Source organism: Ictidomys tridecemlineatus, unplaced genomic scaffold (genome assembly GCF_052094955.1).
Source record: "Ictidomys tridecemlineatus isolate mIctTri1 unplaced genomic scaffold, mIctTri1.hap1 Scaffold_492, whole genome shotgun sequence".
Taxonomy (NCBI): domain Eukaryota; kingdom Metazoa; phylum Chordata; class Mammalia; order Rodentia; family Sciuridae; genus Ictidomys; species Ictidomys tridecemlineatus.
The window spans coordinates 25635-51322 of record NW_027523210.1 but is presented as its reverse complement, the minus strand read 5'-3'; the positions used below and the strand labels follow the sequence as shown (position 1 = coordinate 51322).

Sequence of the window (25688 nt, the reverse complement as noted above, 5' to 3'; positions counted from 1 at the left end):
GAGGTGAAGGGAGAGGAAGGAAGGAGGTGAAGGGAGAGGGAGTAAGGAGGTGAAGGGAGAGGAAGGAAGGAGAGGAAGGAAAGAGGTGAAGGAAGAGGAAGGAAGGAGGTGAAGGAAGATGGAGTAAGGAGGTGAAGGGAGAGGGAGTAGGAGGTGAAGGGAGAGGAAGGAAGGAGGTGAAGGAAAAGGAAGGAAGGAGGTAGGTGAAGGAAGAAGGAATAAGGAGGTGAAGGGAGAGGAAGGAAGAAGGTGAAGGAAGAGGGAGTAAGGAGGTGAAGGGAGAGGGAGTAAGGAGGTGAAGGAAAAGAAAGGAAGGAAGTGAAGGGAGAGGAAGGAAGGAGGTGAAGGGAGAGGAAGGAAGGAGGTGAAGGAAGAGGAAGGAAGGAGGTGAAGAAGGAAGGAGGTGAAGGAAGAAGGAATAAGGAGGTGAAGGGAGAGGGAGTAAGGAGGTGAAGGAAGAGGGAGTAAGGAGGGTGAAGGAAGAGGAAGGAAGGAGGTGAAGGGAGAGGAAGGAAGGAGGTGAAGGGAGAGGAAGGAAGGAGGTGAAGGGAGAGGGAGTAAGGAGGTGAAGGAAGAGGAAGGAAGGAGGTGAAGGGAGAGGAAGGAAGGAGGTGAAGGGAGAGGAAGGAAGGAGGTGAAGGAAGAAGGAATAAGGAGGTGAAGGGAGAGGAAGGAAGGAGGTGAAGGGAGAGGGAGTAAGGAGGTGAAGGAAGAGGAAGGAAGGAGGTGAAGGAAGAGGGAGTAAGGAGGTGAAGGAAGAGGGAGTAAGGAGGTGAAGGAAGAGGGAGTAAGGAGGTGAAGGGAGAGGGAGTAAGGAGGTGAAGGAAGAGGAAGGAAGGAGGTGAAGGAAGAGGGAGTAAGGAGGTGAAGGAAGAGGAAGGATGGAGGTGAAGGGAGAGGAAGGAAGGAGGTGAAGGGAGAGGGAAGTAAGGAGGTGAAGGAAGAGGAAGGAAGGAGGTGAAGGGAGAAGAAGGAAGGAGGTGAAGGGAGAGGGAAGTAAGGAGGTGAAGGAAGAGGAAGGAAGGAGGTGAAGGAAGAAGGAATAAGGAGGTAGGAAGGAAGGAGGTGAAGGGAGAGGAAGGAAGGAGGTGAAGGAAGAAGGAATAAGGAGGTGAAGGGAGAGGAAGGAAGAAGGAGGTGAAGGGAGAGGGAGTAAGGAGGTGAAGGAAGAGGAAGGAAGGAGGTGAAGGGAGAGGAAGGAAGGAGGGAGGAAGGAAGGAGGTGAAGGGAGAGGAAGGAAGGAGGTGAAGGAAGAAGGAATAAGGAGGTGAAGGGAGAGGAAGGAAGGAGGTGAAGGGAGAGGGAGTAAGGAGGTGAAGGAAGAGGAAGGAAGGAGGTGAAGGAAGAGGGAGTAAGGAGGTGAAGGAAGAGGGAGTAAGGAGGTGAAGGAAGAGGGAGTAAGGAGGTGAAGGGAGAGGGAGTAAGGAGGTGAAGGAAGAGGAAGGAAGGAGGTGAAGGAAGAGGGAGTAAGGAGGTGAAGGAAGAGGAAGGATGGAGGTGAAGGGAGAGGAAGGAAGGAGGTGAAGGGAGAGGGAAGTAAGGAGGTGAAGGAAGAGGAAGGAAGGAGGTGAAGGGAGAAGAAAGGAAGGAGGTGAAGGGAGAGGGAGTAAGGAGGTGAAGGAAGAGGAAGGAAGGAGGTGAAGGAAGAAGGAATAAGGAGGTGAAGGGAGAGGGAGTAAGGAGGTGAAGGGAGAGGGAGTAAGGAGGTGAAGGAAGAAGGAATAAGGAGGTGAAGGGAGAGGAAGGAAGGAGGTGAAGGGAGAGGAAGGAAGGAGGTGAAGGAAGAAGGAATAAGGAGGTGAAGGGAGAGGAAGGAAGGAGGTGAAGGGAGAGGGAGTAAGGAGGTGAAGGGAGAGGGAGTAAGGAGGTGAAGGGAGAGGAAGGAAGGAGGTGAAGGGAGAGGGAGGTAAGGAGGTGAAGGAAGAGGAAGGAAGGAGGTGAAGGAAGAAAGAAGTAAGGAGGTGAAGGAAGAGGGAGTAAGGAGGTGAAGGAAGAGGAAGGAAGGAGGTGAAGGAAGAGGAAGGAAGGAGGTGAAGGAAGAGGAAGGAAGGAGGTGAAGGGAGAGGAAGGAAGGAGGTGAAGGAAGAAGGAATAAGGCGGTGAAGGGAGAGGAAGGAAGGAGGTGAAGGGAGAGGAAGTAAGGAGGTGAAGGAAGAGGGAGTAAGGAGGTGAAGGAAGAGGAAGGAAGGAGGTGAAGGGAGAGGAAGGAAGGAGGTGAAGGGAGAGGGAGTAAGGAGGTGAAGGAAGAGGAAGGAAGGAGGTGAAGGGAGAGGAAGGAAGGAGGTGAAGGGAGAGGGAGTAAGGAGGTGAAGGAAGAGGAAGGAAGGAGGTGAAGGAAGAGGAAGGAAGGAGGTGAAGGAAGAGGGAGTAAGGAGGTGAAGGAAGAGGAAGGAAGGAGGTGAAGGAAGAGGAAGGAAGGAGGTGAACGAAGAGGAAGGGAGGAGGTGAAGGGAGAGGAAGGAAGGAGGTGAAGGAAGAAGGAATAAGGCGGTGAAGGGAGAGGAAGGAAGGAGGTGAAGGGAGAGGGAGTAAGGAGGTGAAGGAAGAGGGAGCAAGGAGGTGAAGGGAGAGGAAGGAAGGAGGTGAAGGAAGAAGGAATAAGGAGGTAAAGGAAGAGGAAGGAAGGAGGTGAAGGGAGAGGAAGGAAGGAGGTGAAGGGAGAGGAAGGAAGGAGGTGAAGGAAGAGGAAGGAAGGAGGTGAAGGAAGAGGGAGTAAGGAGGTGAAGGGAGAGGAAGGAAGGAGGTGAAGGAAGAAGGAATAAGGAGGTGAAGGGAGAGGAAGGAAGGAGGTGAAGGGAGAGGGAGTAAGGAGGTGAAGGGAGAGGGAGTAAGGAGGTGAAGGAAGAGGAAGGAAGAAGGTGAAGGAAGAGGAAGGAAGGAGGTGAAGGAAGAAGGAATAAGGAGGTGAAGGGAGAGAAAGGAAGGAGGTGAAGGAAGAGGGAGTAAGGAGGTGAAGGAAGAGGAAGGAAGGATGTGAAGGAAGAGGGAGTAAGGAGGTGAAGGAAGAGGAAGGAAGGAGGTGAAGGAAGAGGAAGGAAGGAGGTGAAGGGAGAGGGAGTAAGGAGGTGAAGGAAGAGGAAGGAAGAAGGTGAAGGAAGAGGAAGGAAGGAGGTGAAGGAAGAAGGAATATGGAGGTGAAGGGAGAGAAAGGAAGGAGGTGAAGGAAGAGGAAGGAAGGAGGTGAAGGAAGAGGAATGATCGTAAGCCACCTCCTACAGATACAGGACTACTAAAGTTCCAACTGAAGAGAGAAGGAACCAGGCTTATTCTAGGAAATCATGAGCGAAAACTTCCCAGGTTGGGGGAAGAAATGAACACCCAGGTCCAGGAAGCCCCCAAACATCCAATCAGATGAACCAAAGAAGCCCCCTCAAGACCCATCCAAATGGTCACCAGGCAGAGGCGATTCCGGAAACACGAGAGAAAAGCCGTTTCTCACACATGGGAACCTCCTCAGAGCGTCCGAGGGTTTTCAGCAGAAACCTCAGGGTCAGATGAAGTGGGATCGTTCCGTGAAGTGCTGAGAGACAAAGAAGGAGGAACATCAGCGACCGCAGGCTCCCTGCTGAAGCTGTCCTCTGGCAGGCGAGATCCAGCACTTCCCAGGGGGCCAAGCTGCGGCACTTTACCAGCGCTGGTCTGCCCTGGATGAGGTCTGCAGGGAAACGAGAGGAGGCAGGTCAGCTGCAGGACAGCACAGACAGTCCGAGCCGGGCCAAGGAGGCCTGCCAACAGACCAACCTCAACACTGCCCTGCTGTGACGGCAGCGGGCAGGTCACTCTGAACTCTGGTATGAAAGTTCCAGTGCAAACCCCGTAAAATAACTGTGACTTTAAAAACCACTGGAAGATAGGGCTGGGGATGTGGCTCAAGTGGTAGCGTGCTCGCCTGGCATGCGTGCGGCCCGGGTTCGATCCTCAGCACCACATACAAAGATGTTGTGTCCGCAGAGAACTAGAAAATAAATATTAAAAATTCTCTCTCTCTCTCTCTCTCTCTCTCTCTCTCTCTCTCTCTCTCTCTGTCTCCCCTCTCTCACTCTCAAAAAAAAAAAACCACTGGAGGATAAAGAATATCAATAATGTAGATTATGACAGCCACCCGGGTTGGGCAGTAAAGCATAGAGGATGTGATGAAGCCCAGTGGTCACCAGCTAGACTTCCGCGGCCCTAAGGTGTTTTGTGGGTCCCAGGTAAACATGCCAAAGACATGTAGAGACCCACAAAGGACAGGGAAAGGAACCTGAGTATAGACAAGCAGACGGCACGAGAGGAGAGGCCCGGACTACCACAAAACCAGCCGAGAGCCCCCCAGCGGGTCAGCGGCGGACACTGTCCATTGACCAGCGCGTCAACCACAAATGGATTAAAGGTGGCGTGGCCGAGGGGGCACCAGCAAATGCAGATAACACGAAGGCCCAGAGTGGCCGCACAGGCATGAAGGTGAGGCCCAAGTCCACGCTGTGGACAGAAGCTCCCTCATGTTGAAGACACACAGCCGGACAGCCAAGGGACAGAGCCCACAGGTGGCTGTGTTCACATGAGACACAGTGAGCCTTCCATCCAACGACCACGAGACAGAGCCTTAAGGGTAGAAGTGTCGAGCCACCAGGACGCTGTGACTCTTGACATATCGTGCACCCAACAGCAGGACACACCAAGACATAAACAAACTGATGTAGACCAGCAATGCGGCCGCGGGAGGACCTCGGGTGCTCCACTTCAATAGTGGACAGAGCGTTCAGACAGTCAGTAAGGAATATAGACGGCAGGCACCTACCAGTCTCACAGAACCTCCTGCCCAGAACACCGTTTCTTCCCAATTGTACATGAATTTTTCCCAGAATAGTTGATGTACTTGCTCAAAAAGAAGTGTTGCTTAATTTAAGATTCTAATCGTAGCAAATATATATTTTTACTACAGTGGAATGAATGAAACAAGAAATCAATAGCAAAAGTAAAGCTGAAAAATTTACAAATATGTAGAAATTAAATAGCACACTCTTGAACAATTATCAAGTCAAAGAAGAAATCAAGGGGAAATAAAGATGATTCTTGAAGAATGAAAAAGGAAACAATCATACCAAGCTTAAGTGATGTTCCAAAGCAGCACTAAGAGGGAGGCTCATGGTGGAAATTCTCTACATAGGAAAGGATCCTAAATAAACAACGTGATTTGCACTTCCTAGTGCAGTAAAAAGAAGAACCGAGCCCTGCGTTGACAGAAGGAAGGAAATAATAAAGATTAGAGCAGAAATAATTGGAATAGAAAAAATGAACAAAACTAATAAAGCTTTTTCTAAGATAAAGGAAATTGAGAGAGTGTTTGCTAAAATAAGGAAGAGGGGTAAGGACTCGGATAAATCAGAAACTAAAGAAAAGAGGTCACATCTGCTGACACAGAAAGAAGGCGCACTGCCGTGGGCTACTAGGCACGACACACCAGCAAACTAAGCTGGATCTCTAGAGACACTCACGTCACCAGGACTGAACCATGAAATCATCTAACTGCAGCAAACCAAAAGCACAGCCACAGAGATAAGCCGACAAGTAGAACTCCGTCAAACTGACAGACTGCATGACGGAGGGGTCACCAACTTGGTGAACAGCGGACCCCCGGAACGGGAGAACACAGGTGCCATCTGTCGGATAAGGGCTTGATCTTCAAAGGACCTGACGAGTCGTCACAGGTTACCTTAAAACCCAGCCAGGTGCAACCCTGAGACAGGCCCTGGGTGGACGTCTGTCCCCTGAGGACACACAGGTGACCAGCGGCTTCGGAGGAGATGCTCACAGCTCCAATCCTCCGGCGAGTCCAAGTCGGAACCTGACGCGGGGCCTTCCCGATTGGTGGCCACTTCTCTCTGGTCCTCAGGGCCCTTCCTCTGTGCAGGCCGATTCTGGCCATCTCCCCTCTTACAGTCGTGTGGATGAGGCCCACCTGTGCCCCCAAACTCCACTTCCTCTGGAGACCCAGCTCCAGGTTCAGGTGCCCTGAGGAGTCGAGCTTCAACACGGCATTTAGGGAGGGTCAGGATGCAGTCAGTAACGACGTGCAACGTGCGTGTGTGAGAGTATGACTGTGTGTGTGAGAGTGTGTGTGAGCGTATGCATGTGTATGAGTGTGTATATGTATGTGTGAGTGTGTGAGTATGTGTGTGTATCTGAGTGTGTGTGAATTATATGAGGGTGTGCATGTGTGTGTGTGAGTGTGTGAATATGTGTGAGTATGTGTGAGGGTATAGGTATGTGTGAGTATGTGTGTGTGAGAGGGTGTGAATGAGTGTGTGTGAGGTTGTACATGAGTGTATGTTTATGAGTGTGTGTGAGTGTGTGTGTATGAATGTGTGTGAGTGTGTGCAAGTATGTGTGTGAAAATGTGTGTGAGTGTGAGTGTGTGTATGAGTGTGTATATAATTATGTGAGAGAGTAAGTGAATGTGTGTGAGGGTGTGAGGGTGTGTGTGTGAGAGTGTTTGTGAGTGTGTATATGTGTGTATGTGAGGGGATGTGTGAGTGTGTATGTGTGTGAGTGTATGAGGGTTGCATGAGTATGTGTGTGAGAGGGTGTACATGAGTGTGTGAGTGTGTGCGTGAGGGTGTGCATGAGTGTGAGTGTGTGAGCATGCATGAGTGTGTGAGGAGAAGGTGCTGGGGTGCCAGGTAACAGCAAGGTTGTGAACGTAGGGTGGACAAATGGGGCCCATGTGGGCAGACAGGCCCAGTCTTGGTGGACAGCTGGGGCTGGGGCAGAGGCCCACCAAGGCAGGTGGCCGGGGAGAGGGCGTGTGATGAGGTGGAGTGGTGAGGCCAGCATGGGGACCGGGATCTGGGGACCTCCCCAGGTCAGCATGGCGCCCCCACACCTTCCTCCGGGAGGACCACACACGCAGAGCTGGCCTCCAGGGATGCTCTCAAGAAGCTGCGCCCGAGAGGCCCTGGCCCCAGGAGCTCGGAGTGGAAGCCTGGGGCAGGCTCGGGGCTGCGAAGATGGGAACAGAATGCCCTCCCCCACAACCCCGTCTGGGTCCACCCAGAGGCCAAGGCCTGGAGGAGGCTGTTCTGAAGAGACCAGGCGTCCTCAAGTGGCCCCCGGCGAGCAGCTGGTCAGTAGATGCGCCTCCCGAAGTCAACCTGCCCACAGTGCCACAGGACGCAGAGCTGTGCAGGAAGGGGGCCTGCTCGGAGGGCACTGGGCCCCCAAGGGAACAGGAGCGGCAGGCCCAGTTGGCAGAGTCTGGCTAGGCTGCTGACCTCTGCCTGGACGGGGTGGAGGGAGGCAGAGCCAGGCGCTGAGGAAGGACTCCTCCGCCTTCCAGGCAGACGGTATCAGCTACCTCCACCAGTGTGAGGGCAGGAGCGCATGGACACAGAGCTGATCCCCGAAGGAGCCGCTGCTTCCAGTGTGAGCGCCGGGTGCCGGGAGGCAAGGCACTGGGCATGATGAGCCTGGACCCTGGGGGCTTCCCCGGAAGACAGCGAACGGCCCCTCCTCGTCCTGCTGAGGGCCAGGCACTGGAGGCTGCAGAGGAGGATCAAGGACCACTGCACTGGCTCCTGATTCTGGACCCCAGGGCAGGCAGACCACAGGGGCCTCCTGCCTCTTGTAAGTCAGGACAAAAGCCACCAAACGTGCAGGAGACTGGCCCTGCACACAGCCAAACAAAATCTGGGATCCCCTGCTCCAAGGGCGGGCTTCCCCTGAGCAGGAGCCAGAGGCCAGGCCAGGATGACCCCACAGTGGTGTCGGGAGGGGGACTGACTTCTTCCCGTCAGGTCCGCCTCGATTTCAAGGACGCTGAGCAGGCGTCACTGTCACTGTGCTCAAGGCGGCCACTGGCTTGAGAATGACCACAAGCAAGGCTGGTGTGGACCCTGCCCTGGGTGCCCTCCACCGCTGGCCTCCTCCAAGTGACGGGGAGCTGAGCACACAGGTGGAGAGCCCAGGGCGCCCCCCCCATAGGGACTGGGAAAAGTCGGGCTGGATTTCTGCCTTGTAGGCCGTCACTGTCCTTGTCTAGACCCCATCCCCAGGAGACTGGCCCCAGGAGCCCTCCTGTTCTGTTCAGCAAGCTCTTGGCCCCGGGGCAGGGGAAATCCGCGTGCGTTGGTGCCTGTGTGTGTAAGATCCTGAGGTCAACCTGCTGCATGGGGCCTGGTGAGCAGCGAAGAGCTCTGCCACTCAGCCTGGTCACGGTGGTCCTGGCTACACCCCAGCCTGGCACCTTCCCCGCTGCTGTGGCCCACAAGCACGGAGCAGCCCTCAGAGCACCCAGAACCGAGACTGATGAGCAATTAGCGTGAGAATCTTGGAGGAATCTGCACTAATTAAAAAGCAGATGGAGCTTTAAGAAAAATCTACCCAGCCTTCGGGCTTCAGATTATTACACACTCAGATTCATGTCATGACAAGAGGCAGCCTGGAAATGTAAAATAGAATGAGAGCTTTAAAATAAGGGAACGTGCGCCTGGCCCAGCAGAGCATCGGTGGGCGCTCAGCACGCGTGCCGTCTGGGCCTGTGCTTGCAGGGAGCCCGCCTCCTACAGCTGCTAAGACCCAGCCTCTCCTGACCCCAGGACCTGCAGGACAGCCCTGGTCTAGGACACATCCAGATCCTGGCAGCCCCATCAGCAGGAGCCTCCAAAACAAAGGTGTGGCTGGAGCAGCCTCAAGCGTTGGCTCCCGAGGCTCCAAGGGGCAAGAGGCTTCAGCTACATGTCAGCCGTGAACTCTGCCGGTAAAGCTGTCCCCACGCAAGGGGCTGCCTCGTAACCATCCGGCCACCAGCCTCCAGCCTCCAAGCCCTTCAGGCAGCACATCCTGCTCCAGAAGCAGGCAGGCGAGTCTGGGTGACTGGGGAGGGGGAGGCAGGCAGCCCCCGCTCTTCCCACAGTGGGTCTCCTCTTGTTGGAACATCTGGCACCCTGAGATGTCCTTCCACCTTGATTTCTGAAGCCCACCCCTGCAGGGGGCCTCTTCCATGAGCCTCTAGGCCTGACCACCTGGGACATCCTTCTGCTGAGGACATCCCTATTATGCTGAGGGCTGGGGAGGGAGCCCAGGCCAGGCTGCAGGCCATCTGCCCCCGTGAGCAGGGAGGGCGGACCAGGCCTGCCCCCATCCTTGAGGGTCACTCAGGAGGTGACTCCACATACCAAGGGTGTTCTTCATCAAAGAGGGACAGTCATTTCTCTGTGGAGCAGAAATGAGCAGAATGGGGAATCTGGGCAGGAACCACCAAAGGCCAATCTGGAATCAGCAAAAGTAGCCTCAGCCAGGGCGAAAGCTTCTCCATGGCAGCAGGTCAGTCTGTGCAGGACACCGAGCTCCCTGTGGGGGGCCAGGCAGGGTCAGGCCAAGGCAGCCCTGGGCCCAAGACCCTTCCTGCTGGCTCTGCAGTCCACTCCTGTGACCTCCCTCTCCTCCCAACTCCTCCCTGCAGCAATGATTGGCTACACTGGGGGTTTTCAATGCCCGTGAACAAGCCGTTTCCACAGGATAATAGCTCCTTACTAAAAAAAGTGCTGATTGACTCAACATGAACCCAGGGTGCATGCATGTCCTCCGATCCCTGGATTTCCTAAAATCCTGTCGCCCATGAGCGTTCCTTGGTATCACACTAGTGGATGGCTTTGTCCTGTGGCTCCCACAAGGGCCTTGGTCAATCCAACTGGGATTCAGGAAACTCCAAGGACAGTGAAGGGCTCCCTGAGGACGGCCACACCCCAGAAGCCCCCGAATGGCCTGTTAGCTTGCTGAATGGCACAGGCACGTTGCTTTGCCTCTGTCACAGCTTCCTCTGCTGCTACCCGGGGCAGATGGGAAGATGGACATGCGGTGTTATTCCAGGAGCTCCCAGGCCTGTGGTGACGGCTGGAGCTAGGGCTGCTGTCCTCGGGTTCCTCCTCCCAGCCACACTGCCTGCAGACAGCCCGCCCACGCCTCTGCAGATTGCCACATCCTGGCCCCCTTTCCCGTTGCCATGGAAAGAGGAGAGCAGAAAGCCAAGCTCAGCAGGCTGGCGGCTCACAGCAGCTCCATCCGGAGAGGGGAGTTCTGCGGGCTCATTAGCGCGGGGGGCCCAGGCCGGCCTCCCACAGCTCCTCCACACAGGCCTGGCCCCCGTCTCCAGCCCGCTCTCCATCCGGAGCTCACCTCGAGTGCCCTGGGTGGACTTGCAATCACTGCACTTCATTTCCTTATGGAAAAATCCCCCCAAAGCCCCCAACCTGAGACTAAGGTCCACACAAGACACGGCTGAACAAGCTGGTCACCTCTGCAGGGTGAGGGCAAGACAATCTCCAGTGACCCGGCTGAGGACAGGAGAGGGAGCAGCTCCCACCCGGCCATGTATCCATCGGGCACTGCGCCCGGCTCTCCATGTGCCTGGCCTCACAACCTGAGAATGCTGAGGAGGCCAGTGGTCTCCCACTCATGGGTGGACAGACGGAGGTCCCAACAAGCAGAACACAGGCCTATGGTCAGAGAGCTGGAAATGCCCCAACCCAATCTCAATGGTCACCCAGGCTTTTGCTCTGAAGGTGGCAGCTCTAGCCTTCCTGTACAGAGTGGCCCTGAGGTGACAGGTCCCCATCCCCAGAAACTGGAAGGAGGGTCTCTGCAAATATAACAGGAGAAGATGATTCTGGGTCATCTAGGGATGCTGACTCAGTCATAGGTGTCCTTGTAAGAGAGATGCAGAGGGACATGGGACACACAGAAGAGGAGGAGTTCATGTGACCACAGAGGTGAAGCTAGAAGATGCAGGCCCACGTTATGGCCACCTGTTACAGCAGTCATGGGCCCAGGACAATGGGGCCCGAGGTGCGAGCTGGGACTCAGAGCTGGTCGGCCCTGTTGTCGCCACAGATGAAGCTGCACTTTGTGCAGCTCCTGGGCGAGCGGTGGTGAGGCCCACAGTGGGCCAGCCCTCCAGTGGCCCACAGCTACAGGACAGCCCAACACAGAGGGAGAGACGGCCCCACACTGACTCACAGACCCCCGAGGTCAGGGGCAAGCACCATATGCAGGCTCCACTGGAGGAGAGGAGCTTCCTCATCTGAGGACACACAGGTGCTGGGAAAGGAGTCTTCTGGCCTCCCACTCACCCGGAAGACTCCGGAATGGCATCCAGTGAGCCTGCTGGGTAGGCGTGCCCATGTGGCCCTTCGCCTGGCCCAGGCTCCTTCTGGAATGGGCCCAGGGGTCCGCAGGTGGAAGGAAAGCATGCCCTACTTGGAAGAGGCGCTCACGAGCCCTTCCCAACACAGGCCACAGGGCCCACCTGGCGGCCCGTGGAAGAGCCCACCGCCATCTCTTTGGATCTTCCCTTGTCGGGGACCCAAGGCAGACACTGTGCCGTATGCATCAGCTCAGGCTGAGCAACAAGGGACCATGTCCAGTGGCCCACACCAGGGACAAACTCCTCACCGTCCAAGATGGCGGTGCCACAGGCTGCTCCTCCCTGTGCCCTCACCTGGCTGTCTCGTGGTGTGTCTGTGTCCCCATCTCTTCCTATGAGGAAGCCTACTGTTGGCTCAGGGCCACACCTGGTGACCACACTTCCCCGGGTCCCCTCTACACAGGCCCGTCTCCAAGCCCAGCCACACTCTGAGGCCCTGGGGCTTGGGGCTTCACGGTGACAATTTGGAAGGACACGACTCCGCCATGGGGACAGAGACAGCCGTGAAGTGCTGGCCCTCTCAGGCAGCTCTGCTGCTCTCCTGAGGACAGAGACTGAGGCCAAGGCCGCTGTCTCCCCTCTCTCTTCAAGGAGGGCAGGGGTGGACAATCATGGGCTCAGGAGCTAGAGCCTCTGCCTGATTTCAAAGCCTGTCATAAAGGTGACTCTGTGACTGCCCCACTCCCAACACAGGCTGAGCAGCGGGTCAGGGCTCCTGGGGGCAGCCGGCCTGCCAGGTCTGAAGAAGCAGGCCCTCCTCACCCTGGGGGTTGGGTGTCACCGGGCCTGCCCTACGGCTCCTCCAGCTTCCTGTGCTGGAAGGACAGGGTGCCACTGGGCTCCCACTCAGCACACACAGCTCTGCAGGGCAGGACGGCAAGAGTGAAGACCCTCGCACGTTCTGGTCTCCTTGCCCAGCCCCTGCACATCCCAGCCTCCTGGGTTGAAGAGCTCTGTGCTTTCCCGGTCTCCAAATGCCAAGCAAGAAAAAGATGGCAGAGCCAGCAGTTGGCCCCAGGGAAACGCTTGGCCACCAGCACTGACATCCCCCCCTTAAAATGCAGGCTCCTTCCAAAGATGCCCTGCAGAACAGGATTCTTCCTCTAGGCACGAGTGCGCGGCAGGTTCACATCCTGCCCGTCTCTCAGAGCGGAGCTCAGGCAGCTGGCAAGGCCCGGGTGGGGGGGAACATGTGTCCCAGCGGCATGTCCAACTGTCCACAGAGTGCAGCTCCACTGAGGGAGGGCACAGTCCTAGGGGACTCGGCCTGTGTCTTGCAGCTCTCAGGAGAGCTCCTGTGTGAGGCTGGCACACTGTCCTGCAGCGCCTCTCATGCAGGCGTGACACCTGGTTTGCCAGATCAACCCTGCCCTCCACTGTCAGTAGAATCGAGGTGCCCACGGACTGGCAGAGGTCGTTCTTAAAACCTGAGTTCAAAGCTCTGAAGCCGTCGGCTAAATTTGAACACAATTCCAACAAGTGACTGCTTCCTCTCTTGGGGCGTTATCCGCTCGGGTGGGGACCGCAGGTGAACTGGCTGGCTGGCACCCTCGCAGGGGTCCCGCCGGAGCAGGGCCAGGCCTACCTCTGTCCTCTTCACAGTAGACGGTTTAACGACACCCACAAATGAACATTAGTGACTCGAGGACTTGCTCCTCCGGAGGTTCTAGAAGGCTGGCCCTTCTGCCTCGTGGGGGTGGGAACTTTCCTTGGCTTTGGGGAGGTGGGTGGCCCTGGGGGGACCTGGAGGGGGGCAGCACCAGCACAGCTTGGGCACCAACGGCTCTCCCAGTGGCACATCCATAAAGACCCACAGGGTCAGGAGTGAGGGACCTGGGAGGAGCAAGTGCTCAGGAGCAATGCCTGCGAGCTCACCTGGCCCAGGGCTGGGCCCAGAGCCAGCGCGGCCAAGTGTGGCCTTGGCACTGGAGCCAACAGAGACACCTCTTTAGGGAGGGGGCAAGTGGACGGCAAGACCTCAGTGAGCTCATCAACGCCTGCACGGAAGCCTCAGATCAGCCTTAGAAGCTAAGACAGGACATAAAACCCCACATTCCCAAGCCAGAGCCAGTCAGAGTGCAGGATGCAGACTGCCACCAGGTGACTCACACCCCCTGCCCTCCCCACCTGTTCCATCTCTCTGTATTTCTCTCTTTGTCTGTCTCTGTCCCTCCTCCTCTGCTCCACCTCTTCTTCCCAACCAGACAGATCCTGATTGGGTCGGCCCCCTGCTGCCTGGCTTGCCCTGCCCTACTGCACCCCCCCTGGTGTATGAGGGTCTGGTGCTAGGTTGCTCCTCTCCCTCCTTTTACGATGACTGACCCCCATCTGTCCCGGAGCCCACATTTAACTGTCCTGGCCCAGAAACCCAGGCATGACCTCCATGGGCAGGGCTGTGTGCCCCTTCCCAGTACAGCTGGGTCTGCATGCTAGTGTAAAGGTGGGAACCGTCCTGGGGCCTACGAGGCCCATCAGGCTCCTGGTGGGCACTAGAGAGCCCTCACCCTCCTGGTGGACAGCCCTATAGCACTAGGGGTCTCACCTCCTGGTGGACAGACCTACAGCACTAGGGGTCTCACCTCCTGGTGGACAGACCTACAGCTCTAGGGGACCCTCACCCTCCTGGTGGGCACTAGGGAGCCCTCACCCTCCTGGTGGACAGCCCTATAGCACTAGGGGTCTCACCTCCTGGTGGACAGCCCTACAGCACTAGGGCCCTCACCCTCCTGGTGGACATCCCTACAGCACTAGGGCCCTCACCCTCCTGGTGGGCATCCCTACAGCACTAGGGCCCTCACCCTCCTGGTGGACAGCCCTACAGCACTAGGACCCTCACCCTCCTGGTGGGCAGCCCTACAGCACTAGGACCCTCACCCTCCTGGTGGGCAGCCCTACAGCACTAGGGCCCTCACCCTCCTGGTGGACACCCCTACAGCACTAGGGGTCTCAACTCCTGGTGGGCAGCCCAACAGCACTAGGGGACCCTCACCCTCCTGATGGGCATCCCTACAGCACTAGGGCCCTCACCCTCCTGGTGGGCATCCCTACGGCACTAATGGACCCTCACCCTCCTGGTGGGCAGCCCTACAGCACTAGGGCCCTCACCGTCCTGGTGGGCATCCCTACAGCACTAGGGCCCTCACCTTCCTGGTGGGCATCCCTACAGCACTAGGGAGGCCCTCACCCTCCTGGTGGGCATCCCTACAGCACTAGGGCCCTCACCCTCCTGGTGGATAGCCCTACAGCACTAGGGCCCTGACCCTCCTGGTGGACAGCCCTACAGCACTAGGGGACCCTCACCCTCCTGGTGGGCAGCCCTACAGCACTAGGGCCCTCACCTTCCTGGTGGACATCCCTACAGCACTAGGGCCCTCACCCTCCTGGTGGGCATCCCTACAGCACTAGGGCCCTCACCCTCCTGGTGGACAGCCCTACAGCACTAGGGCCCTCACCCTCCTGGTGGACACCTCTACAGCACTAGGGCCCTCACCCTCCTGGTGGACAGCCCTACAGAACTAGGGAGGCCCTCACCCTCCTGGTGGACAGCCCTACAGCACTAGGGGACCCTCACCCTCCTGGTGGGCATCCCTACAGCACTAGGGCCCTGACCCTCCTGGTGGACAGCCCTACAGCACTAGGGGACCCTCACCCTCCTGGTGGGCAGCCCTACAGCACTAGGGCCCTCACCCTCCTGGTGGACACCCCTACAGCACTAGGGCCCTCACCCTCCTGGTGGGCACCCCTACAGCACTAGGGCCCTCACCCTCCTGGTGGGCATCCCTACAGCACTAGGGCCCTCACCCTCCTGGTGGGAATCCCTACAGCACTAGGGCCCTCACCCTCCTGGTGGACAGCCCTACAGCACTAGGACCCTCACCCTCCTGGTGGGCATCCCTACAGCACTAGGGGTCTCAACTCCTGGTGGGCAGCCCTACAGCACTAGGGAGGCCCTCACCCTCCTGGTGGGCATCCCTACAGCACTAGGGCCCTCACCCTCCTGGTGGACACCTCTACAGCACTAGGGCCCTCACCCTCCTGGTGGACAGCCCTACAGAACTAGGGAGGCCCTCACCCTCCTGGTGGACAGCCCTACAGCACTAGGGCCCTCACCCTCCTGGTGGACACCCCTACAGCACTAGGGCCCTCACCCTCCTGGTGGGCATCCCTACGGCACTAATGGACCCTCACCGTCCTGGTGGGCATCCCTACAGCACTAGGGCCCTCACCCTCCTGGTGGGCAGCCCTACAGCACTAGGGCCCTCACCCTCCTGGTGGACAGCCCTACAGCACTAGGGCCCTCACCTTCCTGGTGGGCATCCCTACAGCACTAGGGCCCTCACCCTCCTGGTGGACATCCCTACAGCACTAGGGCCCTCACCCTCCTGGTGGACAGCCCTACAGCACTAGGGCCCTCACCTTCCTGGTGGGCATCCCTACAGCACTAGGGAGGCCCTCACCCTCCTGGTGGGCATCCCTACAGCACTAGGGCCCTCACCCTCCTGGTGGATAGCCCTACAGCACTAGGGCCCTGACCCTCCTGGTGGACAGCCCTACAGCACTAGGGGTCTCACCCTCCTGGTGGGCATCCCTACAGCACTAGGGCCCTCACCCTCCTGGTGGGCATCCCTACAGCACTAGGGGTCTCACCCTCCTGGTGGGCATCCCTACAGCACTAGGGCCCTCACCCTCCTGGTGGGCATCCCTACAGCACTAGGGGTCTCACCTCCTGGTGGGCAGCCCTACAGCACTAGGGCCCTCACCCTCCTGGTGGACAGCCCTACAGCACTAGGGCCCTCACCCTCCTGGTGGGCACCCCTAAAGCACTAGGGCCCTCACCCTCCTGGTGGACAGCCCTACAGCACTAGGGCCCTCACCCTCCTGGTGGGCATCCCTATATCACTAGGGCCCTCACCCTCCTGGTGGACACCCCTACAGCACTAGGGCCCTCACCCTCCTGGTGGGCACCCCTACAGCACTAGGGCCCTCACCCTCCTGGTGGGCACCCCTACAGCACTAGGGCCCTCACCCTCCTGGTGGACAGCCCTACAGCACTAGGGCCCTCACCCTCCTGGTGGGCACCCCTACAGCACTAGGACCCTCACCCTCCTGGTGGGCACCCCTACGGCACTAATGGACCCTCACCGTCCTGGTGGGCATCCCTACAGCACTAGGGCCCTCACCCTCCTGGTGGGCAGCCCTACAGCACTAGGGCCCTCACCCTCCTGGTGGACAGCCCTACAGCACTAGGGCCCTCACCCTCCTGGTGGACACCTCTACAGCACTAGGGCCCTCACCCTCCTGGTGGACAGCCCTACAGAACTAGGGAGGCCCTCACCCTCCTGGTGGACAGCCCTACAGCACTAGGGCCCTCACCCTCCTGGTGGACACCCCTACAGCACTAGGGCCCTCACCCTCCTGGTGGGCATCCCTACGGCACTAATGGACCCTCACCGTCCTGGTGGGCATCCCTACAGCACTAGGGCCCTCACCCTCCTGGTGGGCAGCCCTACAGCACTAGGGCCCTCACCCTCCTGGTAGACAGCCCTACAGCACTAGGGCCCTCACCCTCTTGGTGGACAACCCTACAGCACTAGGGCCCTCACCCTCCTGGTGGACAGCTCTACAGCACTAGGGCCCTCATCCTCCTGGTGGACAGCCCAACAGCACTAGGGCCCTCACCCTCCTGGTGGACAGCCCTACAGCACTAGGGCCCTCACCCTCCTCGTGGGCAGCCCTACAGCACTAGGGCCCTCACCCTCCTGGTGGGCATCCCTACAGCACTAGGGCCCTCACCCTCCTGGTGGGCACCCCTAAAGCACTAGGGCCCTCACCCTCCTGGTGGACAGCCCTACAGCACTAGGACCCTCACCCTCCTGGTGGGCACCCCTACGGCACTAGTGGACCCTCACCCTCCTGGTGGACAGCCCTATATCACTAGGGCTCTCACCCTCCTGGTGGACACCCCTACAGCACTAGGGCCCTCACCCTCCTGGTGGACATCCCTACGGCACTAGTGGACCCTCACCCTCCTGGTGGACAGCTCTACAGCACTAGGGGACTCTCATCCTCCTGGTGGACACCCTACAGCACTAGGACCCTCACCCTCCTGGTGGGCACCCCTACGGCACTAGTGGACCCTCACCCTCCTGGTGGACAGCCCTATATCACTAGGGCCCTCACCCTCCTGGTGGACATCCCTACAGCACTAGGACCCTCACCCTCCTGGTGGGCAGCCCTACAGCACTAGGGCCCTCACCCTCCTGGTGGGCATCCCTACGGCACTAGGGCCCTCACCCTCCTGGTGGGTATCCCTACAGCACTAGGGCCCTCACCCTCCTGGTGGACACCCCTACAGCACTAGGGCCCTCACCCTCCTGGTGGACAGCCCTACAGCACTAGGGCCCTCACCCTCCTGGTGGACAGCCCTACAGCACTAGGACCCTCACCCTCCTGGTGGACACCCTATAGCACTAGGGCCCTCACTCTCCTGGTGGGCATCCCTACAGCACTAGGGACCTCACCTTCCTGGTGGGCATCCCTACAGCACTAGGGCCCTCACCCTCCTATTGGGCACCCCTACAGCACTAGGGCCCTCACCCTCCTGGTGGGCACCCCTACAGCACTAGGGGACCCTCACCCTCCTGGTGGGCAGCCCTACAGCACTAGGGCCCTCACCCTCCTGGTGGGCATCCCTACGGCACTAGGGCCCTCACCCTCCTGGTGGGCATCCCTACGGCACTAGGGCCCTCACCCTCCTGGTGGACAGCCCTACAGCACTAGGGCCCTCACCCTCCTGGTGGACAGCCCTACAGCACTAGGGCCCTCACCCTCCTGGTGGGCATCCCTACGGCACTAATGGACCCTCACCCTCCTGGTTAGCATCCCTACAGCACTAGGGCCCTCACCGTCCTGGTGGGCATCCCTATATCACTAGGGCCCTCACCCTCCTGGTGGACACCCCTACAGCACTAGGGCCCTCACCGTCCTGGTGGGCATCCCTACAGCACTAGGGCCCTCACCCTCCTGGTGGGCATCCCTACAGCACTGGGGCCCTCGCCCTCCTGGTGGGCACCCCTTGGACTTTCTCAGCACTAGGACCCTCGCCCTCTTGGAGCTCCTGGTGGGTGAGTGACAGATGGACACAGGCTGCAGAGGCTGGAAATAAGAAGGACAGCCCTCCTCACCCTCCCCAAGGACCGAGCAGCTGCTTGGGACAGGGAGCCCTGCAGGGGCTGGAAACCAAGAAAACCAGCCGCGTCCCAGCTGAGCCCCTTCTCTCGGCACACTGGAGAAGGCAGAGGACGGACTCTGAGGTGTGGGTCATCACCCCCATGAGAAGGGATCTGCCACACACCCCAGGTCTCTGCAGCTGCAGTGGAGCAGAGACCAGATCCGATAGCTGAGGATCCTGTATCCCTGACCTGCAGCTCCTGGGCCAGGCAGTGGAACCTCAGAGATCCACGGGGGAACTTCCCTGGGCTGTATATGCCCCCAGTCCCACAGCACTGGAAAGACCTTCAAGGCAACAGTGCCGGCCAGTGGAGCTGCCCAGAGGGGTCAGGCCATGAGGCTGTGCCCTGGCAAAGGGGCCGAGAGCTCTCTGGAGAGGGCTTGGGGCAGAGGGCTGGCTTCTTCTCTTCTGCCGTACGTTTGTCCCACCTCCATTCCGCCCTCTGCCGTGGGAGGACGTGCCGAGAGGGCCTTGGCCTTCATCGTGGACTTCCCAGCCCCCAGGACTGAGGAGTAAATCTCTGCTCCACATGAGCTACCCAGCCTTGTGCTCCAGCGCAGCTACACCAAGGGGTCAGACGAGGTCTTTGACACCATGTCCAGAGAACAAGGAGGAGCTGAGTCCAGCTGCACGCCCCCAAATGTGCTTCTTGGAAATGCAGGCTCCAGGCTCCAAAGCAGAATCTGCCTTTGAAGGGACCCAGCCCAGATTCTGGGTAAAGCACCCTGAGCTGACAGTGATGCAGATGAGACTGGGCTTGGCTCTGAGGGAAGGCTTTCCAGGCCAGCAGCTGCTCACCACAGAGCCGGCACTGAATTGGGTCTGCTGCCCCCGTCTGCTGGGGCGTGCAGAAGGGGGACAGGGCCACTGCCTGGCGAATGTCAAGCGGAGCAGAGGGAGGTTCTGGGAGGCCTCAGGAGGTGAGGGGTCTGAATTCTCCCAGTCGGGGGAGCGCGGTCAGAGCCAGACCAGGTAGGACAGGGTGGCCCCAGTGCTCAGAGCCGAGCCTCAGGTCAGAGCTGGGGCAGGGACAGCTGCATCCCTGCTGTCACAACACTTAAGGTCACGCTCTGATTGCAGAACAAAGACAACTGTGACACAGTCTGGCCCGAGAGCTCAGGAGGTGGCAGAGAAAGGAGGGCAGCTCCGCTGTGATTGCAGCAGGCCAGAGCTGGGCCAGGCACGGCCGGGAGCAGGAGTCCAGTGGGAGCCCACGATGCGGAGGTGAGGAGCAGGGCCGGCATCTCTGGACAGGGCAGCAGGCCGAGCACCTCGCCCATGGGAAGTCGGGGCTGAGGTCCTATTTGCTGGGTTTCTGTTCTCATGACTAAAAGGCTCAAGGGTCACTCTAGTTGAACTGGGCTGACTGGGCTTCGCAAAATAACCACACAAGAGACACAAATACCTTTTTCTTTGGGGTCACTGTGACGGCTCCTCTGACCTTAAGGGTCCACAGGAAGAGAGCGAGAGCACGTGCTGAGCCCTTTTATTGAGGAGAAGCTATTCGAATGAGGCAAGGGGTCAGGTTTCAGGGGGCTGAGTATCTTCATGATGTACACTGTCAGCAGGTTGACTGACACCTGGGTAGGCCACACCCAAGGGCACAGTAAGAGGAGGGGACACACACATGGAAGATTCTATCCTAAACAGGGCAAGGGGTTATATTACAAAGGAACAGGGGAGCGTAGCTCCACCCACGGGGCTGTAGCAAAACACACCCATGCACGAGACACAGACCCTCGCACCCAAGAAGGGTGGGGAAAGCTTGTCACATTTCTGCAACTGAGCGCCTCAGCACCCAGCCGGGGAGAGTGACTCAGTCACGTGCAAGGTTGGTCTCCCACACCTACTGAAGGTGGTACAGAGCCAAGCCAGCACGCCTGCTGGGTCAGTGCGAAGGAGGCCATTGTGGACAGTGTGGACAGTGAATGAAATAGGCCTTGAGGAGGGGCACTGTAAATGGGCACCTCCCTGGGTAAAGAGACCAACCTGGGTTTCAGAAGTGGCTGAGACCAGGATAATGAAAACCTGAATCTCAGACACCGGTGGGTATAGAACTATGCAGGGGTGTGGGTGGACCATGGGGAGTGGGACGGCCCCCTAGCTCCTGGTTTGGACTGGGGAAGAGAGGGGAAGTCCCCAAGAAGGAGCACAGAAAGAGGCAGACTAGGGGTAAAAGTCACCCCACGGCTGGTTTAAGGGCTCCCCGAGTACCCTGAGATCTCCAGCAGAGTGGTCCCCGGGCAGGTGTGGTGCAGCCTGGAGCTCCAGAGAGAGGCTAGAGAGACGCAAGCCTTGTGAGGGAGTGGCCAGGACCACCAGGGACTGTCCCCAGGGTGCAAAGAGCCCAGGAATAGAACTCTGGGGAGCAGAGGGAAGGACGCCAGGGCAGGGAGGGGACCCAGGCAGAACAGAGTCTGGGAAACCACCTTCCACGGCATCTCACGGAAAGTCACCTGGCAGGAAGGGACCCGCAGTGGCACCAGGGCGACCTGTGAGGCTCCTCCCACCTGAACGCTTGCTCATCGTCCTACTGCCGGCCTCTCCAGCGCCCCCCACAGTCCAGAGGCCTGGACACATCAGAAACCAGGACCCGGCGCAGAGAGAGCATCCATGAATGGAGAGCCTGTGCTGTGCATCCTGCAGGCAGATGAGAACCCGGCACTGGGGACCCTCGCTGGCAGGCCTGGTCCTCCCACAGCTTCAGGTATGCCGTGTCCACTGGCAAGAGCCCTAAGCACGGCCAGCTGCAGGTCCCAAGGCCATCTGCACATGCCACCACCAGGACAGGGGACACAGGGACTCCACACAGGCAGGAGGTGTTCAGTAGCCCCTCCCCCTCTTTCTCCACCACCCAGGAATGTGTGTGTGCACACACAGCCGTATGTGTGCTCATGTGTGTGACATGCACGTGCACACACGTGCACACAGACACACACCCCAGTTCAGGGTCTGCCTCCTGGACAGGGCGTCCCTCTCCTCCACACCTCCTCTGTGGCCTGGAAGAACCTTCTGTCCTCCCACCTCCCTGCTGAGCACACTCTGCACAGGGGGACCTCCCAGCCCTGTCCTGTCTGCCGTGGGCTGCTCTCCTGCCATCTGGTCACAGAGGCTGATAAGTGTGGGCAGGTCGCCAACTTGGCCCCAACTCCACTTGGAGGCTGGACTGGCAGATAAATTGGTCCTGGAGGGGGGCGAGGAGGGGGAACAGAAAGAGGGGGGCCCAGAGGGAAGATTTCAAATTCATCTCTCTGCTAAGCCAAGCTCCAGCTTTCCAAGGCTCATCGCGGTGCTGCGAAGGCTGACAGAGCGCCAGCCGGGAGCAGGCAGATGGTGCTGGGAGCGGGTGTGGGCCAAGTCGGGGTGGGCAGGCCCTGCCAGAATCTGCACAGAGCAGCAGCTCCACGAGGAACGGGCTGGCCTGCTGACCTCAGAGCACCTCTAGAGGACGTTCTGGCTCATTCCTGCCCTGCCAGAGGCTCTGACCTGTGTCCTTGGGGCTGCTCAGCAGAGGTCGTGGTCCACGCCGAGGCCTGCTCCTGTCGCTCAGCAGGCGTGCCCGACCTCAGCCCCACACAAACCGTCGCTGCTGCTGTGCGGCCCTCAGCAACCTCAGAGGAGGAGCCTGGGCAGCACGGAAGTGGACCTCAGGACACACTCTCGCTCTGTGTGGCCAGTCCTGACAGCAGTGCCACCCCGAGCTCTGGGAGAAGCCAGCAGTGTTTCCCTCGCAGCTCCAGCTCCTGGATGTTCTCCACGTGTGGAGTGAGCGCCGTCGTTCCCGCTAACCTGTGGGCATTTCCTGCAGTCCTGAGATAAGGTGAAAACCTCCTGGGAGTCACACCTGGCCACAGAGCATCACCTGACAGCCGCCAGCCAGGACTCTTGGGTTCAGAAGGAGTGACAGTGAGCTGGCAGACGGCCACCCCCCAGAGATTCTCTCCTGGATGCCTGGTCCCGAGAGTGCTGCCTGCGTGGAGGGGCTGCTGGAAGCTGGGGTGGTGCACCACGTGCAGAGATGGGCATTCCCAGGGGCAGGCCCACTTCAGCAGCACCTGCTGACCCCTCTACCAGAGTCAGCCCCAGAGGGCACGGGCCAGGGAGACCCGGGTAGAACCAGGGAAACCTGTCGGCACACGCATAACTAACCTTCTCTGTCTGGGGCTTAAAACCAGCATGGCCTGTTCCAAGTCCCAGTCTCACATGCTGTGAGAGGGGACAGCCAGAGCCTTATGGTGGCTTTCTTGATGCCACCAGTACTTACAACAGCCATTCAGTGAACAGACTAAACCAAGTACAAACATGCCTTTGGACGCCCTGGGCGAGACTGGCACTCAGACCCAAGTGGGCCAGTACTTAGCATAAGACAAGGTGTGTTAAGCAGAACCTCTGAAATCAGCACAACACACCAGGCCGAAACCCCGCGCCGGCACCTGTCCTCTGCAGCAGCTCAGCTTCACAGACAAGCATACATCAGACGCATTCCTCAGAAATGCTTTCATTTATAACCAATACTGTCACCAAAGTGAAAGAGCAAAAACCAAACCCCAAACCAAACTCTCCTGTGGAAGTGGCTGCTGTGGTCTGCAAGTTTGGGACCCCTTGAAAATCCCCATGATGCTGCCCCAGCCCACATGGTGACGGTGTTCACTTAGGTCATGAGGACATAGCGCTCACGCATGGGACTAGTGCCCTTCCAAAGGAGGCCAAGAGTGCTCACTTTCCCTTCCTCCGCGGAACAGCAGATGCCCGCCATCTTGAAGTAGACAACCGGACTGCACCAGAATCTCTAGCGCCCCTCGATCCTGAACTTTGCAGCCTTCAGGGACACCCAAAGCAGACTTTCTTGTTTATAAGCCACACATCAATGACAGTTTGTTATAGCAACTGAAATCAAAATAGGACAGAAGTTCGGTACTGTTGTAATTTGGATATGAGGTGTTGCCCAAAATCGCCTGTGTTGATGCAGGCATGCTCAGAGGTGAGATGGTTGGCTGTGAGGTCTGTGACCTATCAGTCCATCCTGCTGTGAGTGGACCAACTGGGTGGCAGCCATAGGCAGGTGAAGTGCGGCCTCAGGAGCTGGCTCACTGGGGCTATGCCCTGGGAGGGGGCTATGCCCTGGGAGGGGGCTATGCCCGGGGGAGGGCAGCTTCCTTGGAGCCCCTAGCTCTGTTTCTCTCTGCTTCCTGGATGCCCTGCACAGAGCAGCTGCCCTCCACCACACTTTTGGCCATGATGTTCAAAGAGCTCAGCAAACCACGGACTGAACCTCTAAACTGTGAGCCAAGATGGACTTTCCCTCCTCTGGGTCATTCCTCTCAGGCCTTTTAGTCACAGTGACACAAGATACGTATGTACCAAGGGTGGGGTCCTGCTGCAGCCAATAGTCAGAAGTGTGGAAGCTGCTCTGGAACTTGGTGACCTAGGGAGCAGAGGCGTCCAGAGATGCCTTCTAGGTCATGACTAGACCATTCGGGGCGATTCTGGTGAGGGGGCAGGAGTGTGGGAGAGCTGTGGAGGGAGGCCAGGCTCCGTGGACAGTGTCTCTGAATAGAAGGGGAAGTACGGGTGGGAAAGGCCATTCTGGTGAGGTCTCCCATGGAAACAGGGACCACGCTGGTGGAGGAGGGAGGAGGACCCGTGACCCTTCTGTACCAAGGCCGCTGGCTGCAGTGTGTCCATAGACCTGTGCTGTGCCACAGGTAGAACCTGAGAGTTGGCTGAAGAAGTTTCTAAGAGTGCTGAAGGAGAGTCTGGTTCCTCTTGACTGCCTTTAGTGAAATGGGAAGACAGACACCCTGGAGACACAAGTGTCAATCAAAATCTGGAAAACCCTCGCCCATCCATGGGAAAAGGAGGACACCTGCTCAGGAGGAAACAGGGTGTGTGTGGCCATGTCACAGGGAGATTAGTGTGAGCCAGCTGTCTGAAGGGAAGCCAGGAATGACGGGTCAACACAAGGGAAGACTGACCCCCAGGCACTTAGAACCTATCATGGCTGCCCTCCTCATCACAGACCCAGAATACAGGGTCTCAGGCCAGGGCCAAGCTGCCCGGCACTGCCTCACCCTCACACCAGGCCTGCCCTCTGCTCTGCCCTGAGCACTCCTGCTGCCCAGCTGCAGCTCTGGAGGGCAGGTGCAGTGCGCATCTTGTGCAGCAGAGCTGAGGGGCAAGGGCACCTGAGAGGCTGCTGAGACCCAGGCACAGACCACCCCAGGGATGGGGCCACTGAAGGAAGCCCCCGCCAGGACAGTGTCAAGTAGGTTCACAGGAGTGGGAGCCCTAGGGGTCAACATCTGCATGGTAAAGCTGAGGGCATGCACCCCCACCTAGTGAGCCTGGGGGACAGAGCACTGAGCCACAAAGGTTCCTGTCATTCCTTCTCCCTCCCGGTTCTTGCTTTTGGAAAGGGAATGTCTGGCCCCTGTCGGTCCCACTGTTGTGACTGGCAGCAATAGCATGCTCCCTATCACCAGCTGGAGGGGAATTCTCCCAGGATGAAACGCCTTGGACTCTCAGCCGCATGTGAAGGGACGAGATGCTGGACTTTAGACCGTGGAGTGGATTTTGGAATGATCAAGGCTCTCTGAGCCATCAGGATGGAATGGAGGTATCTTGCCCGTGAGAAGAACAGGAGTCAGGCATCAGGAAGCAGGGACGCAATGCTGCAGTCTGAATGGGTGTATTCCTCAAAACACAGGCTGGGACGTAACCCGAGATGACAGTGGAAGTCAGGACGGAGGCCAATGGGAGGAGTTCAGCCACGAGGGTCTGCCACTGAATGGGGTGGATGTTCATAGGAAGGAGGCTTCAGAGAGAGTCCTCTCCTGCCCTGCCTTCTGCCGGGTGAGGGCACAGCATTTGTTCCTCCATTCTGTTATTCCTTCTCCTGCTCCATGAGGACACAGAAACAAGGACCAGTCTTGGAGACACAGACACCCTCACCAAAAACTGAATGTCTTGGTAACTTGATTTGGGATTTTCCAGCCTCCATAACCATGAGAAATAAATTTCTATTAATTACACATTACCTAGTCCAAGACGTTTTGTTCTACAGCAATGTGGGACTAGGACAATTATTTTAATGTTTTGTAAAAGCAGTATTTAGGGAACAAAGTTTCCTAAGGTTCATAATATAATTTGGAAGTGGGCAATTTACCACTGACAGTGGAAGGAGGGGGACAGATGTCTCCCTGAGCTTGGAAAAAACCTTGCAATCTGGTTATTGCTATCCAGGATCCTCTACAAGAACATACATAAGAAAGCAGA

At 58.1% G+C, this 25688-nt stretch overlaps 1 long non-coding RNA gene across 1 annotated transcript; it reads left to right on the top strand.

Annotated features, from left to right (window-relative positions):
- Positions 1 to 19127: 19127 nt before the first annotated feature.
- Positions 19128 to 25444, top strand: LOC144373785 (uncharacterized). The gene is made up of 2 exons (XR_013433342.1): positions 19128 to 19637; positions 20877 to 25444. It is a non-coding gene; the product is annotated as an uncharacterized LOC144373785 (long non-coding RNA).
- The last annotated feature ends 244 nt before the right edge of the window (positions 25445 to 25688 follow it).